The 17,886-nt window shown below is 42.1% G+C and overlaps 1 non-coding gene across 1 annotated transcript; it reads left to right on the top strand.

Moving 5' to 3' along the window:
* The first annotated feature begins 4,766 nt into the window (after window positions 1-4,766).
* LOC112700584 (small nucleolar RNA R71) lies at window positions 4,767-4,874 on the top strand. Its single transcript, XR_003153489.1, has one exon. It is a non-coding gene; the product is annotated as a small nucleolar RNA R71 (small nucleolar RNA).
* Window positions 4,875-17,886: the final 13,012 nt, after the last annotated feature.

Below are 17,886 nucleotides of genomic sequence, written 5' to 3'. Positions count from 1 at the left end.
TCTGCTCAGGTCCCTCAATTTCAGCCAGAAAATACCTGAAATCACAGAAAAACACACAAACTCATAGTAAAGTCCAGAAAAGTGAATTTTAACTAAAAACTAATAAAAATATACTAAAAACTAACTATATCATAACAAAAACATACTAAAAACAATGCCGAAAAGTATACAAATTATCCGCTCATCACAACACCAAACTTAAATTGTTGCTTGTCCTCAAGCAACTGAAATCAAATAAGATAAAAAGAAAAGAATATGCAATGAATTCCAAAAACATCTATGAAGATCAGTATTAATTAGATGAGCGGGGTTTTTAACTTTTTGCCTCTGAACAGTTTTGGCATCTCAATCTATCCCTTGAAATTCAGAATGGTTGGCTTCTTTAGGAACTCAGAGTCCAGATAGTGTTAATGATTCTCTTAGTGAAGTATGATGATTCTTGAACATAACTACTTATTGAGTCTTGGCTGTGGCCCAAAGCACTCTGTCTTCCAGTATTACCACCGGATACATACATGCCACAGACACATGATTGGGTGAACCTTTTCAGATTGTGACTCAGCTTTGCTAAAGTCCCCAATTAGAGGTGTCCAGGGTTCTTAAGCACACTCTTATTTGCCTTGGATCACAACTCTTATTTCTCTATTTTTTTTCGTTTTCTTTTTCTCTTTTTTTTTCGGTTTTTTTTTTTTGAATAGCTTTTTCTTGCTTCAAGAATCATTTTATTGATTTTTCAGATCCTCAGTAACATGTCTCCTTTTTCATCATTCTTTCAAGAGCCAACATTCATGAACCACAAATTCAAGATACATATGCACTGTTTAAGCATACATTCAGGGAACAAAAATATTACCACCACATCAAAATAATTAACTATTATAAAATTCAAAATTCATGCAATTCTTCCTTTTCAATTAAGCACATTTTTATTCAAGAAAGGTGATGGATTCATAGGACATTCATAACTTTAAGGCATAGACACTAAGACACTAATGATCATAAGACACAAACATGGATAAACATAAGCATAAAATTCGAAAAACAGAAGAACAAATAACAAGGAAATCAAAGAACGGGTCCACCTTAGTGATGGCGGCTCTTTCTTGCTCTTGAAGATCCTATGGAGTGTTTGAGCTCCTCAATGTCTCTTCCTTGTCTTTGTTGCTCCTCCCTCATGATTCTTTGATCTTCTCTAATTTCATGAAGGATGATGGAGTGTTCTTGATGCTCCACCCTTAGTTGTCCCATGTTGGAACTCAATTCTCCTAGGGAGGTGTTTAGTTGCTCCCAATAGTTTTGTGGAGGAAAATTCATCCCTTGAGGAATCTCAGGGATCTCATGATGAGTGGGATCCCTTGTGTACTCCATCCTTTTCTTGGTGATGGGTTTGTCCTCATCAATGGGGATGTCTCCCTCTATGTCAACTCCAACTGAATAACAGAGGTGACAAATGAGATGAGGAAAGGCTAACCTTGCTAAGGTGGAGGTCTTGTCCGCCACCTTATAGAGTTCTTGGGCTATAACCTCATGAACTTCTATTTCTTCTCCAATCATGATGCTATGGATCATGATGGCCCGGTCTATGGTAACTTCGGACCGGTTGCTAGTGGGAATGATTGAGCGTTGTATGAACTCTAACCATCCTCTAGCCACAGGCTTGAGGTCATGCCTTCTCAATTGGACCGGCTTTCCCCTTGAATCTTGCTTCCATTGAGCGCCCTCTTCACATATGACTGTGAGGACTTGGTCCAACCTTTGATCAAAGTTGACCCTTCTAGTGTAAGGATGTTCATCTCCTTGCATCATAGGCAAGTTGAACGCCACCCTCACACTCTCCGGACTAAAATCCAAGTATTTCCCCCGAACCATAGTAAGGTAGTTCTTTGGATTCGGGTTCACACTTTGGTCATGGTTCTTGGTGATCCATGCATTGGCATAGAACTCTTGAACCATCAAGATTCCGACTTGTTGAATGGGGTTGGTAAGAACTTCCCAACCTCTTCTTTGAATCTCATATCGGATCTCCGGGTATTCACCCTTTTTGAGTGAAAAAGGGACCTCGGGGATCACCTTCTTCAAGGCCACAACTTCATAGAAGTGGACTTGATGCACCCTTGAGAGGAATCTATCCATCTCCCATGACTCGGAGGTGGAAGCCTTTGCCTTCCCTTTCCTCTTTCTAGAGGTTTCTCCGGCCTTGGATGCCATAATGGTTATGGAAAAACGAAAAAGCAATGCTTTAACCACACCAAACTTAAAATGTTTGCTCGTCCTCGAGCAAAAGAAGAAAGAAGAGAGTAGAAGAAGAAGAAATGAGGAAGAGGGAGATGGTGGTGTATTCGGCCAAAGAGGGAGAGAAGTGGTGTTTAGGTTGTGTGAAAATGAAGGGTTGAAGAAGGGTATATATAGGAGAGAGGGGATGAATGGTTCGGCCATTATGGGTGGGTTTGGGAGGGAAAGTGGTTTGAATTTGAAGGGTGAGGTTGGTGGGGATTTATGAAGGATGGATGTGAGTGGTGAAGAGAAAGATGGGATTTGATAGGTGAAGGGTTTTTGGGGAAGAGGTGTTGAGGTGATTGGTGAATGGGGGAAGAAGAGAGAGAGTGATGGTAGGGTCCTGTGGGGTCCACAGATCCTGTAGTGTCAAGGAAAAGGCATCCCTGCACCAAATGGCATCAAAATCCACGTTTTGAGCCATTTCTGGCGTTAAACGCCGGGCTGGTGCCCATTCCTGGCGTTTAACGCCAGGTTCTTGCCCTTTACTGGCGTTTAACGCCAGTCTGGTGCCCCTTTCTGGCGTTAAACGCCCAGAAGGGTGCCAGACTGGGCGTTAAACGCCCAACTGCTAGGCTTACTGGCGTTTGAACGCCAGCAGCATCTCCCTCCAGGGTGTGCTGTTTTTCTTCCTGTTTTTCATTTTGTTTTTGCTTTTTTTCATTGTTTTTATGACTTCTTATGATCATCAACCTACAAAAAGATAAAATAACAAAAGAAAATAATTAAGTATAAAACATTGGGTTGCCTCCCAACAAGCGCTTCTTTAATGTCATTAGCTTGACAGAGGACTCTCATGGAGCCTCAGAAATGCTCAGAACCGTGTTGGACCCTCCCAACACCAAACTTAGAGTTTGAATGTGGGGTTCAACACCAAACTTAGAGTTTGGTTGTGGCCTCCCAACACCAAACTTAGAGTTTGACTGTGGGGGCTCAGTTTGGCTCTGTTTTGAGAGAAGCTCTTCATGCTTCCTCTCCATGAAGACAGAGGGATATCCTTGGGCCTTAAACACCAAGGATTCTTCATTCACTTGAATGATCAACTCTCCTCTATCAACATCAATCACAGCCTTTGCTGTGGCTAGGAAGGGTCTGCCAAGGATGATGGATTCATCCATGCATTTCCCAGTCTGTAGGACTATGAAATCAGTAGGGATGTAATGGTCTTCAACCTTAACCAGAACATCCTCTACAAGTCCATAGGCTTGTTTTCTTGAGTTGTCTGCCATCTCTAGTGAGATTTTTGCAGCTTGTACCTCAAAGATCCCTAATTTCTCCATTACAGAGAGGGGCATGAGGTTTACACTTGATCCTAAGTCACACAAGGCCTTCTTGAAGGTCATGGTACCTATGGTACAAGGTATAGAAAACTTCCCAGGATCCTGCCTCTTTTGAGGCAGTTTCTGCTTAGACAAGTCATCCAGTTCTTTGGTGAGCAAAGGGGGTTCATCCTCCCAAGTCTCATTTCCAAATAACTTGTCATTTAGCTTCATGATTGCTCCAAGGTATTTAGCAACTTGCTCCTCAGTGACATATTCATCCTCTTCAGAGGAAGAATACTCATCAGAGTTCATGAATGGCTGAAGTAAGTCCAATGGAATCTCTATAGTCTCAATTTGAGCCTCAGATTCCCAAGGTTCCTCATTGAGGAACTCATTGGAGGCCAGTGGACGTCCAGTGAGGTCTTCCTCAGTGGCGATCACTGCCTCTTCTTCCTCCCAGAATTCGGCCATGTTGATGGCCTTGCACTCTCCTTTTGGATTTTCTTCAGTATTGCTTGGGAGAGTGCTTGGAGGAAGTTCAGTAATTTTCTTGCTCAGCTGACCCACTTGTCCTTCCAAATTCCTAATGGAGGATCTAGTTTCAGTCATGAAACTTTGAGTGGTTTTGATCAGATCAGAGACCATGGTTGCTAAGTCAGAGGTATTCTGCTTAGGACTCTCTGTCTGTTGCTGAGAAGATGATGGGAAAGGCTTGCTATTGCTAAACCTGTTTCTTCCACCATTATTGTTATTGAAACCTTGTTGAGGTCTCTGTTGATCCTTCCATGAAAGATTTGGATGATTCCTCCATGAAGGATTGTAGGTGTTTCCATAGGGTTCTCCCATGTAATTCACCTCTTCCATTGAAGGGTTCTCAGGATCATAAGCTTCTTCCTCAGATGAAGCTTCCTTAGTACTGCTTGGTGCATTTTGCATTCCAGACAGACTTTGAGAAATCATATTGACTTGTTGAGTCAATATTTTGTTCTGAGCCAAAATGGCATTCAGAGTGTCAATCTCAAGAACTCCTTTCTTTTGACTAGTCCCATTGTTCACAGGATTTCTTTCAGAAGTGTACATGAATTGGTTATTTGCAACCATTTCAATCAGTTCTTGAGCTTCAGTAGGCGTCTTATTCAGATGAAGAGATCCTCCAGAAGAGCTATCCAAGGACATCTTGGACAGTTCAGAGAGACCATCATAGAAAATGCCTATGATGCTCCATTCAGAAAGCATATCAGTGGGACACTTTCTGATCAATTGTTTGTATCTTTCCCAAGCTTCATAGAGGGATTCTCCTTCCTTCTGTCTGAAGGTTTGGACTTCCACTCTAAGCTTACTCAATTTTTGAGGTGGAAAGAACTTTGCCAAGAAGGCATTGACTAGCTTTTCCCAAGAATCCAGGCTTTCTTTAGGTTGAGAGTCCAACCATGTTCTAGCCCTATCTCTTACAGCAAAAGGGAATAGCATCAGTCTATAGACCTCAGGGTCTACCCCATTAGTCTTGACTGTGTCACAGATTTGCAAGAATTCAGCTAAAAACTGATGAGGATCTTCCATTGGAAGTCCATGGAACTTGCAATTCTGTTGCATTAGAGAAACTAATTGAGGCTTAAGCTCAAAGTTGTTTGCTCCAATGGCAGGGATAGAGATGCTTCTCCCATAGAAGTCGGGAGTAGGTGCAGTAAAGTCACCCAGCACCTTCCTTGCATTGTTGGCATTGTTGTTGTTTGCAGCTGCCATGTGTTCTTCTTCCTTGAAGAATTCGGTCAGGTGCTCTAAAGAGAGTTGTGCTTTGGCTTCTCTTAGCTTTCTCTTCAAGGTCCTTTCAGGTTCAGGATCAGCCTCAACAAGAATGCCTTTGTCTTTGCTCCTGCTCATAAGAAAGAGAAGGGAGCAAGGAGATGTGGAATCCTCTATGTCACAGTATAGAGATTCCTTTAGGTGTCAGAGGAAAAGAAGAGTAGAAGACAGGAGTGGGAAAATTCGAACTTATCAGAGAGAATGGAGTTCAAATTTTGCACTAAAGGATAGTGTTAGTCCATAAATAGAAGGATGTGAGAAGGAGGGAAGTGATTTTCGAAAATTAAGTGGGAAATTTGAAAACATTTTTGAAAAAACATTACTTAATTTTCGAAAATGAAAATGGAAAAAGAAATCAAGTGATTTTTGAAAAAGACTTTGAAATTAGAAATCAAAAAGATTTGATTGAAAGCTTAATTTGAAAAAAGATGTGATTAAAAAGATATGATTTGAAAACAATTTTAAAAGATATGATTTGAAAACATTTTAAAAAGATTTGATTTGAAAATTAAAAACTTGACTAACAAGAAAAGATATGATTCAAACATTAAACCTTTCTCAACAGAAAAGGCAACATACTTGAAATGTTAAATCAAATCATTAATTGGTAGCAAGTATCTTTAAAAATGGAAAGAAATTGGTTTTGAAAAAGATTTGATTGAAAAATTGATTTGAAAAAGATTTGATTTTGAAAAGATTTTGAAAACTTAAAAAAAATCTGATTTGGAAACAAAATCTTCCTCCCTTAGCCATCCTGGCGTTAAACGCCCAGAATGGTATCCATTCTGGCGTTTAACGCCCAAAATGCTACCCTTTTGGGCGTTAAACGCCCAACCAGGTACCCTGGCTGGCGTTTAAACGCCAGTCTGTCCTTCTTCACTGGGCGTTTTGAACGCCCAGCTTTTTCTGTGCAACTCCTCTGCTGTGTGTTCTGAATCTTCAATTCTCTGTATAATTGACTTGAAAAGACACAAATTAAAAATATTTTTGGATTTTTGATAATAAGGAAAAATCAAAATGCAACTAGAATCAAATAACAATGCATGCAAGACACCAAACTTAGCAGTTTGTATGCTACTGACACTAACAAGATGAAAATGCAAATGAGACACACTAGACATTCAAGTCAATAGAATTCAAAGATCAGAGCAAGTAAATCATCAAGAACATCTTGAAGATCACCAAGATACATGAATGCATGCAATTGACACCAAACTTATGATGAGACTCTAGACTCAAACAAGAAATATTTTTATGATTTTTTAATTTTTTTTTTGTGTTTTTCGAAAATGAAATGGAAAAGGTATCAAAATTCTTAATGAGAATTCCAGGAATCAGTGCAATGCTAGTCTAAGACTTCGGTCCAGGAATTAGACATGGCTTCACAGCCAGCCAAGCTTTCAAAGAAAGCTTCGGTCCAAAACACTAGACATGGCCAAAGGCCAGCCAAGCCTTAGCAGATCATTGCTCCAAGAGCAAGATTGATAGAAATCATCAAGCTCTTGTGGTGATAAGTTGAAACCTCGGTCCAATGAGATTAGACATGGCTTCTCAGCCAGCCAGATTTCAACAAATCATCATGAAACTCTAGAACTCATCTTCAAGAATTTCGAAGAAAAAATACCTAATCTAAGCAACAAGATGAACCGTCAGTTGTCCAGCCTAAACAATCCCGGGCAATAACACCAAAACTTGATGTTGTTGCCGGATCTTGGCACTGATGTTACCAAAGCTTGCTCAAAACTTGAACAATCCCCGGCAACGGCGCCAAAAACTTGGTGTCGCGAAATTGTGAACAATACTTTTTCACAACTCTCATAATCCCCGGTAATGGCTCCAAAAACGTGGTAGCTCAATACCATGGCATTACACAACTTCGCACAACTAACCAGCAAGTGCACTGGGTCGTCCAAGTAATAAACCTTACGTGAGTAAGGGTCGATCCCACGGAGATTGTTAGTATTGAAGCAAGCTATGGTCATCTTGTAAATCTTAGTCAGGCAAACTCAAATGATAATGGTGATGAACGAAAATAACATAAAGATAAAGATAGAGATACTTATGTAATTCATTGGTAGGAACTTCAGATAAGCGCATGAAGATGCCTTCCCTTCCGTCTCTCTGCTTTCCTACTGCCTTCATCCAATCCTTCTTCCTCCTTTCCATGGCAAGCTCGTGTAGGGTTTCACTGTTATCAGCAGCTACCTCCCATCCTCGCATTGAAAGCTAATGCACACACTCTGTCACAGTGCTGCCAATCACCGGTGTGGTTCCCTCCCCTACCGGAATAGAATCCAGTGATTCTTTTGCGTCTGTCACTAACGCCCAGTAGGTTACAGGTTTGAAGCACGTCACAGTCATTCAGTCATTGAATCCTACTCAGAATACCACAGACAAGGTTAGACCTTCCGGATTCTCTTGAATGCTGCCATCAATTCTTGCCTATACCACGAAGACTCTGACCTCACGGAATGGCTGGCTCGTTTGTCAGGCGAGCACTCGGTTGTCAGGCGATCAACCATGCATCGTGCAATCAGGAATCCAAGAGATATTCACCAAGCCTCAAATGCTTGTAGAACAAGAGTGGTTGTCAGTCACTTTGTTCATGGGTGAGAATGGTGATGGGCGTCAATCATCACCTCCATCAAGTTGAAGAACAAGTGATATCTTGGAATAAGAACAAGCGGAATTGAATGGAAGAACAATAGTAATTGCATTAATACTCGAGGTACAGCAGAGCTCCACACCTTAATCTATGGTGTGTAGAAACTCCACCGTTGAAAATACATAAGCATAAGGTCTAGGCATGGCCGAATGGCCAGCCTCCCAGTGATCTAAGATCAAAAGTGATCAAAAGATATCAAGATCCAAAGACTTCTAATACAATAGTCAAAGGTCCTACTTATAGAAAACTAGTAACCTAAGGTGTACAGAAATGAGTAAATGACATAAAAATCCACTTCCGGGCCCACTTGGTGTGTGCTTGGGCTGAGCAATGAAGCATTTTTCGTGCAGAGACTCTTCTTGGAGTTAAACGCCAGCTTTAGTGCCAGTTTGGGCGTTTAACTCCCATTTGGGTGCCAGTTCCAGCGTTTAACGCTGGGATTTCTTGAGGTGACTTTGAACGCCGGTTTGGGCCATCAAATCTTGGGCAAAGTATGGACTATCATATATTGCTGGAAAGCCCAGGATGTCTACTTTCCAACGCCGTTGAGAGCGCGTCAATTGGGCTTCTGTAGCTCTAGAAAATCCACTTCGAGTGCAGGGAGGTCAGAATCCAACAGCATCCGTAGTCTTTTTTGGTCTCTGAATCAGATTTCTGCTCAGGTCCCTCAATTTCAGCCAGAAAATACCTGAAATCACAGAAAAACACAAAAACTCATAGTAAAGTCCAGAAAAGTGAATTTTAACTAAAAACTAATAAAAATATACTAAAAACTAACTATATCATAACAAAAACATACTAAAAACAATGCCGAAAAGTATACAAATTATCCGCTCATCAGGTTCCAAAAGCTTTCTGAAATGCACCCCAAAACCTTGAAGTGAAACGAGGATCTCTATCAGAGATTATAGTAGCAGGTACACCATGAAGTCTCACAATCTCCTTTATGTATAACCGTGCTAGCTCCTCAAGGGTGTAAGTCATCCGAATGGGCAAAAAGTGAGCTGACTTCGTTAGTTGGTCCACAATCACCAAAATAGCATCAAAACCAGCCCTAGTCCTTGGCAATCCCGACACAAAGTCCATTGCAATACTTTCCCACTTCCATTGTGGAATCTCTAAAGGTTGCAACATCCCGGAAGGTCTTTGATGTTCAATCTTTACCTTTTGACAAGTTAAGCATTTTGATACACATTCTGCCACATCATTCTTCATACCCGGTGGTGCACGAAATTGTGATCAGTACTTTTCACAACTCAAATAATCCCCGGTAATGAATCCAAAAACTTGGTGTTCAATACCATGGCATAAACACAACTTCGCACAACTAACCAGCAAGTGTACTGGGTCGTCCAAGTAATAAACCTTACGCGAGTAAGGGTCGATCCCACAGAGATTGTTGGTATGAAGCAAGCTATGGTCATCTTGTAAATCTTAGTCAGGCAAACTCAATTGGATATGGTGATGAACGAAATAAACATAAAGATAAAGATAGAGGTACTTATGTAATTCATTGGTAGGAACTTCAGATAAGCGCATGAAGATGCCTTCCCTTCCGTCTCTCTGCTTTCCTACTGTCTTCATCCAATCCTTCTTACTCCTTTCCATGGCAAGCTTGTGTAGGGTTTCACCGTTGTCAGTGGCTACCTCCCATCCTCTCAGTGAAAATGTTCCTATGCTCTGTCACAGCATGGCTAATCATTTGTCGGTTCTCGGTCAGGCCGGAATAGAATCCAACGATTCTTTTGCGTCTGTCACTAACGCCCCGCCTGCTAGGAGTTTGAAGCACGTCACAGTCATTCAATCATTGAATCCTACTCAGAATACCACAGACAAGGTTAGACCTTCCGGATTCTCTTGAATGCCGCCATCAGTTCTAGCCTATACCACGAAGACTCTGATCTCACGGAATGGTTGGCTCGGTTGTCAGGCGAGCACTCGGTTGTCAGGCGATCAACCATGCATCGTGCAATCAGGAATCCAAGAGATATTCACCCAATCGAAGGTAGAACAGAGGTGGTTGTCAGTCACACGTTCATAGGTGAGAATGATGATGAGTGTCACGGATCATCACATTCATCAAGTTGAAGAACAAGTGATATCTTAGAACAAGAACAAGCGGAATTGAATGGAAGAACAATAGTAATTGCATTAATACTCGAGGTACAGCAGAGCTCCACACCTTAATCTATGGTGTGTAGAAACTCCACCGTTGAAAATACATAAGAACAAGGTCTAGGCATGGCCGTGAGGCCAGCCTCCCAATGATCTAAGAACTAGATGTCCAAAGATGATCTAGAGATCTCAAGTGATCAAAAGATTCTTTATACAATAGTAAAAGGTCCTACTTATAGAAAACTAGTAGCCTAAGGTTTACAGAAATGAGTAAATGACATAAAAATCCACTTCTGGGCCCACTTGGTGTGTGCTTGAGCTGAGCAATGAAGCATTTTCGTGTAGAGACTCTTCTTGGAGTTAAACGCCAGCTTTAGTGCCAGTTTGGGCGTTTAACTCCCATTTGGGTGCCAGTTCCGGCGTTTAACGCTGGAAATCTTGAAGGTGACTTTGAACGCCAGTTTGGGCCATCAAATCTTGGGCAAAGTATGGACTATCATATATTGCTGGAAAGCCCAGGATGTCTACTTTCCAACGCCGTTGAGAGCGCGCCAATTGGGCTTCTGTAGCTCTATAAAATCCACTTCGAGTGTAGGGAGGTCAGAATCCAACAGCATCTGCAGTCCTTTTTAGTCTCTGAATCAGATTTTTGCTCAGGTCCCTCAATTTCAGCCAGAAAATACCTGAAATCACAGAAAAACACACAAACTCATAGTAAAGTCCAGAAAAGTGAATTTTAACTAAAAACTAATGAAAATATACTAAAAACTAACTAGATCATACTAAAAACATACTAAAAACAATGCCAAAAAGCGTAAAAATTATCCGCTCATCACCCGGCCACCAGAACATTGCCTTTAAATCATGGTACATCTTAGTACTTCCCGGGTGAATGGAGAATCCGCTTTTGTGTGCCTCCTTTAAAATATCTTGTCTCAAAGTGCCAACATCCGGCACAATGATCCTACCCTTGAATCTCCATAACCCATCTTTTTCTTTCGACACTCTCCATTGTTTTCCTTGCTCAATAGCCGGTAACACCTTCCATAACACTTCATCATTTTGATGAGCCTTTAGGAGTTCGGACTTAAAATCACTTGAGATCTCTAATCAGCTCAAACACAAAGTTCTGGATACTTCTCGAGCACCAATTTTCAGACTCTCAAATCCCTTGAGCAACTTCTCCTCTTGAAGCATCATCCAAGCCGCATATAACGACTTCCGACTTAACGCATCCGCCACTACGTTCGCCTTTCCCGGATGGTATTTCAACTCAAAGTCGTAGTCCTTCAGTAATTCCATCCACCTTCTCTGCCTCATATTAAGCTCTTTCTGATCAAAGAGGTACTTCAAGCTCTTATGATCAGAGAAAACTTGGAACTTAACCCCATAGAGATAATGCCTCCACACCTTCAAGGCAAACACAATTGCAGCAAGTTCCAAATCGTGCGTAAGGTAACTAACTTCATGAAGTCTCAATTGTCGTGAGGCATACGCCACCACATTATGATGCTGCATCAGCACGCACCCTAGACCCTTTAATGAGGCATCACAATACACCTCAAATGGCTCGTTCGGCTCAGGTAACACTAACACAGGTGCGGTGGTCAACTTTTTCTTCAATGTCTGAAAGCTCTCCTCGCACTCAGGAGTCCAAACAAACGGAGTGTCTTTGCAGGTTAACTTTGTCATTGGCAAAGCTATCTGTGAAAAGCCCTTGATAAACCTTCGGTAATAGCCAGCTAAACCCAGAAAACTCCTTATCTCCGTCACGGTGGTTGGTTGCTTCCAATCCATCACAGCCTCCACCTTAGTTGGATCTACGGCTATTCCCTTCTTACTCACCACGTGACCCAAAAACTTTACCTCACTTTTCCAAAACTCGCACTTAGACAGTTTTGCATAAAGTTTCTTCTCCTTTAGAATCTGCAACACGGTCCTCAAGTGTTCCGCATGCTCTTCTTCAGTCTTGGAATAAATCAGTATGTCATCAATGAAGACAACAACAAATTTATCCAGAAACGGACGGAAAACTCTATTCATGTAATCCATGAACACTGCAGGAGCGTTCGTCAACCCGAAAGACATTACAGTGTACTCGTAATGACCATAACGAGTCCTGAAAGCGGTCTTAGGGATATCCTCACCCCTCACCCTTATCTGGTGATAACCGGATCGCAAATCGACTTTGGAGAAAACTCCAGCTCCTTGTAACTGATCCATGAGATAATCAATTCTCGGCAATGGGTACTTATTCTTTATTGTAACCTTGTTCAGCTGCCTGTAATCCACACAGAGCCGCATACTCCCATCCTTCTTCTTCACCAGTAACACTGGAGCACCCCACGGAGAGACACTTGGTCGTATGAAATTCTTTCCCAACAAATCTTCTAACTGAGACTTTAGCTCGTTCATCTCTAACGGTGACATCCTATAAGGAGCACTTGAGATTGGTCCCGCCCCGGGCACCAATTCAATAGCAAACTCAACCTCTCGGTTAGGTGGAAACTCATCAATATCATCGGGAAACACTTCCGGAAACTCACACACAACCGGAATCTGTTCCAACCTTTGATCATCACCCGAAACGCCCGCAGTTAACAACATGATACCCTGACATTCGGTTCCGGAACAGTTCACCATCATCGAATTCAAGTAATAATTATTCACCACGACCGGCCCTTCTGTATCATCCGGCATAAAGTACACCGACTATGTAGAACAATCTAGCAGAACATGGTTCTTAGATAACCAGTCCAATCACAAGATAAGATCAAGACCAATCATCGACAAACAGACTAAATTATGAATAAAATCACGCTGCTTGAACCTAAAGGAAACTTCCGGGCATCCTAGCCTAGTTACCATGGCTTCATGGGTAGTATTGTACACTCTTAGATCATAACCTAAAGTTACAATCTTCAGTCCTAACTCATGGGCTTTCTCAAATGCAATGAATGAATGTGATGCTCCCGAATCAAATAAAGCATTTAAAGTTTGTCCAGCCATTTCACAGTTACCTCGAATAAGTGTCTCGGATCCCTCAGCTCCTATAGCTGAAGTGGTGAACACCCGACCAGTCTGCTGTGTTTTTCCTGCACCTTGTTTTTTCTTCTCCGGGCAGTTTGGGACCTTATGTCCCGCCTTACCACAGAAGTAGCACAAACCCCATCCGGCCATGCGCGGGACTCCTGGATGGTGACTTCCACACCTAGCGCAAGCTTGCTCATTCTGTGGCTGCTTCCCAAACCTTTTTCCTTGGGAGTTGTTGTTGTTGGGCCTCCTAAAAGAGCCTCCCCGCTTGAAAGGCGGACCTCTAGGTGCAAAGCTCTTCTCTCGGTTCCGTGGGAATGATCCCTTGTGACTCCCTCTCTCAGCAGTTGCTTTCTTCACATACTCTTCAGCAACCCCACACTTGTTCACCAACACAACGGAAGTTCTGATCTCTATTGGTCCCTGAGCTCCATTTCCGTCGTTGCCATGGTTGCTCATCTGTTGTCCAAGAGCCTCTGCAGTGGCCCACATAGCCGCAACCATGTTCCCCAATGCCGCCATAAGGTCTACCAGGTTTTTCGAGTTATTCTCCGGCACACGAGCATTTGTACGACCTCTCATACTACCTCTACCGCGTCCACGAGGCGCCATCTGGTTCCTATACATACCAAACAATCGATATTAAGTTGATCAGTCTCAATATCGGAAGTCTAGTACTTCAAAGTCCCAAATGCATGCTCATGAACGTTTATGCCAATTATATCAAGCAGATATACTAATAGCACATAACACACACACAGAGAATGCACAGAAGCATAGTCAGTCCATTCCTCAGGCTCTATAGGAACGAACTACTCTGATACCATAATGTAACACCCTACCATACAGAGTCTTATGCTTAAGTCATAATTCAGAGATGGCAAGGTATTACGACCTCTAAAATAAAAATTTAGTACGTATAGTAGTATGAATGATTGATTATAACTAGGAGCCTTTGTAGAAAAAGGGGTAAACAAAAAAAATCGCAACTCGAAAGCGCAACACTCCGATCGATAACGTAACTAACAAGGATAACCAACACGTGATAATATATATACAAAGGAGTGTCAAAAACAGGAATATCAAGACTCAAGATCCGGCTGCGAAGATAACCGGTCCGAGCATAGCAATATATACATATGATAGAAATAAGGAAAACCCCAAAGGAAACCCAAAGGGACACAAATACATAAAACCTATTCTCCAAAATCTCCCATAAGAGGAGTCATCACGGTTTGTATTATTTAATGGAGATAAAAGTATCTAAGCAAAACATATAAACCAAAACATAGCCCCGAGAACAAAGGATCTTCGCAAATCTAGAAGTCTCCAGCATGCCTCAGCGAGAAACCTCACGTCCTGCATCTGAAAACCACAAAATCCGCATGGGTGAGAACCAGAGGTCCCCAGCATGGTAACAGCTTCCACATATATAATACATAATAATAGAAGAAAGCCGAAGGCAATCCTAGAACTTCCTCCAAATAATATCAAAGCTTATAAACAAGCTAAACCATAAAAGGGCATCTGACTAAAGATACTTCAGTCTAACTAATACTTCCCTTTCCAAATCCTTCAAACCTCCCAACCACCAGCAAGAGTATAATGTAACAAACACAGTTATATCAAGCAAGAAATATACAATTAGGAACAAGTAAGGCATTTAGACAATTAGCAAGTAATATGCAGTCAAATAGGCAATCCCAAACAATTCATATAGTATGCATATGATGAATGCCTGTCCCTAGTGGCTGATGATATCATCTGTCGGTTATAGAGCCAACCCGACAAGTCCTGGTAGCTAACCATTGGACTGTCCCTCTGTCACGCATCCCCAACTCGAGTTATACTCGTTATAAACTTGATCATAATCATGATCTATATCCATCACCCTCACTGGTGAATATTTACGGGGGCGAGCTCATCCGGGTCTTTCACAGTGCCCGGCCACACTTATGACATAGGGTCAAAAGAGCTTCGAGTCTCAACCTGGAGCACGTGGTGGCTAGCCACTGCTTCCTCCCAGGGAAACTCTCATCTCCAACAGTGGAAGTGCAACATTCACAATTCATTCAACAGCATATATGCATTTGTACATGGCCATAATCATGGCTCCGCCGTAACACGGCAATAATCTAGCCTTCCGGCTCACGGTTAAATCCATAACCAGCCCATTGGCATCACGGTTAAATCCATAACCAGCCATCTCATTAACAAATACGGCCCTTCGGCCCATGGCATAACAAGCACTTCCACCACCATCCTCCGCATCTCACATAATCGTGCTTGATCCTCAATGATCATTCATTTTTCCCTTGCTTCACTCGCAAGTTACCACATTCACTAGCCTTTCTTCTCATAGCTAGACATATCATAATGATTTAAGATATAAGTGGTGAGATCGGAGGCTTAGAAGTATGAAATTTGGCTTTTAAAACTCAAAAATCAACTTTGGGATGAAAACAGGTCCACGCGTACGCGCACTCCACGCGCACGCGCGGATGGCCTCAAAAACTTCATCGACGCGCAAGCGTCATGCACGCTAACGCGTGGATTAAAAATTTGCCAATCGACGCGCACGCGTCAACCATGCGTACGCGTGGGTGTTCTCGTGCCCAGGCACAAAGCTGGCACATTTCTGGCACAACTCTCTGGAAAATGGCTGGGCATTGGGTGCAGCACAATCGGCGCGCCCGCGCACATCACGCGCACGCGTGGATGGTGCTTTCTGGAAGAACGAAGCGTACGCGCCAAGTGCGCCCACGCGCAAGGGGTCATTCTGCTAAAAATTTTCTAAGTTAAAAGCTGCAAAATTCACCAATTTAAACCCCAATCTTCCAACGGACATAACTTCCTCATTTTAAATCGTTTTTCACCCGTTCTTCGAACGGCACGGACATTCCGAATCCAATTTCATTTCTAAAAAGATTTGGTATAAAACAGAGATCCGTAGTCCAAGTTATGTCCCGCCAAAGTATGCCCAAAAACCATGTTTTTCATAAAAACCACAAAGTGCCATTTTCAAAACAAGTCATTTCCAACTCTTTTCAAAATCAATCAAAACATGCCATTTTCATCCCTTTTCTTTGAAATCAATCAAAATACATCAATTTCAACATCAAGCCTCCTCAACTCACACATTGACACTTTACCACAAATTACAAAATCACTATCTCATCATTTTAACCCACTTCACCCAAGTGGCTCAAACTCAAACATATTGACATATCATATACTCTTCCTCATGCAAATTCCAACAACACCAAATCTAATAAATCATCATTGTACACAATCAATATCATACTCACCATCAACACGGTTCAACCCACAATTCAACCATAACCAATCATCAAGCATATATCACAACATGCATATTTCTCATACATCATACCATCAAGGCGTCATTAATCATCATCACATATATGACCACATCATATATCTCAATCATTCAACGACATCAACATTTCAATGCCTATCTTAGGGCCTCTAGCCTAAGTATTTCCTACCACATTACATATTAGATACGGAAAACCGAAACCATACCTTAGCCGATTTTCCCAAGCTCCACCGGAGCACTTCCAAATCACTTATCCACAAGCTCTCAAGGCCTCAACACCTCCAAGAACAGATTTTTCACCACCAAACCCTTTCCAAGCTTTTCAAAATCACCAATCAAGCTCCAATATTCACATATACACAACCTAAGCCACAATCATCATACCCATACACAACATCTCAATACCCAACATCATAAAACAACAAAATTACACTAGGGTTGAGAATCTTACCACACCTAAGGTCCAAGGAGACAAGATTAACCTTCTTCTTCAAGAGAGTTGGGTCCTATAACATCAAAGAACCCAAAATCTCAACATTTCACCCATGAAACTCGAAAATAAGGGCTTAGATTTCGAACAGAAACACGTGGCTTACCTCAAGATTGATTGTATGGGTTTTGTAGAGCTCTCCGCGGTGAACGCGTGGCCGCAAACGGAGCGGCAACCGGAGCTCTAGATCAAAAGTTATGGTGGTTTGAAGATCAAGTGAGAGAAAGAAGTTGATAGAGTGTTCTTCCCTTCCTCTCCACCATTTCAGCGTGTTTGAGTGTGTTGTGAGGAGAGAGAGTGCTGAAAACTAGGGTTTTGGCTTAGTTATGTTGGGCCAAGGACCCACTTTGGGTCTGGTTGGCCCGGTTTGGCCCGTTCGGTACAATCTTGGTCCGAATTCTATAAAATTGGTACCGAAATTCTCGTCTCAATCTCCTCTATCACATTTAGCCATAAAAATTACATTTTAGGCTTTCTAGAATAAATTCTCATTTATGGGTTAATTAGCCGTTAATTAACCGGGTTTTACATTCTACCCACCTAACTGGGAATTTTGCCCACAAAATTCAAATGCAAATACCTGAGAATAAATGCGGATAATCCGTTCGCATCTCCGACTCAAGTTCCCAAGTGTGTTCCTCAACACCGCCTCGATTCCATGCCACTTTGACCAATGAAACCTCTTTTCCACGCAACCGTTTGATACTAGTATCATCGATTCTGACCGGAGCCACTGGAAGCGTCAAATCTTCCCTTAACTGAACCGACTCAGGTTCCAACACATGGCTAGCATCAGGAGTGTACTTCCGAAGCTGCGACACGTGAAACACGTCGTGCAGATTCGAAAGATGAGGTGGTAGAGCCATCCAATAAGCCACCGGCCCAATCCTCTCCAGGATCTGAAATG

The sequence above is a fragment of the Arachis hypogaea genome, chromosome 6 (assembly GCF_003086295.3).
Source record: "Arachis hypogaea cultivar Tifrunner chromosome 6, arahy.Tifrunner.gnm2.J5K5, whole genome shotgun sequence".
NCBI classification, from domain to species: Eukaryota; Viridiplantae; Streptophyta; class Magnoliopsida; order Fabales; family Fabaceae; genus Arachis; species Arachis hypogaea.
Note: the sequence above shows the minus strand (reverse complement) of the source record. Positions and strands in the feature narration are given on the sequence as shown.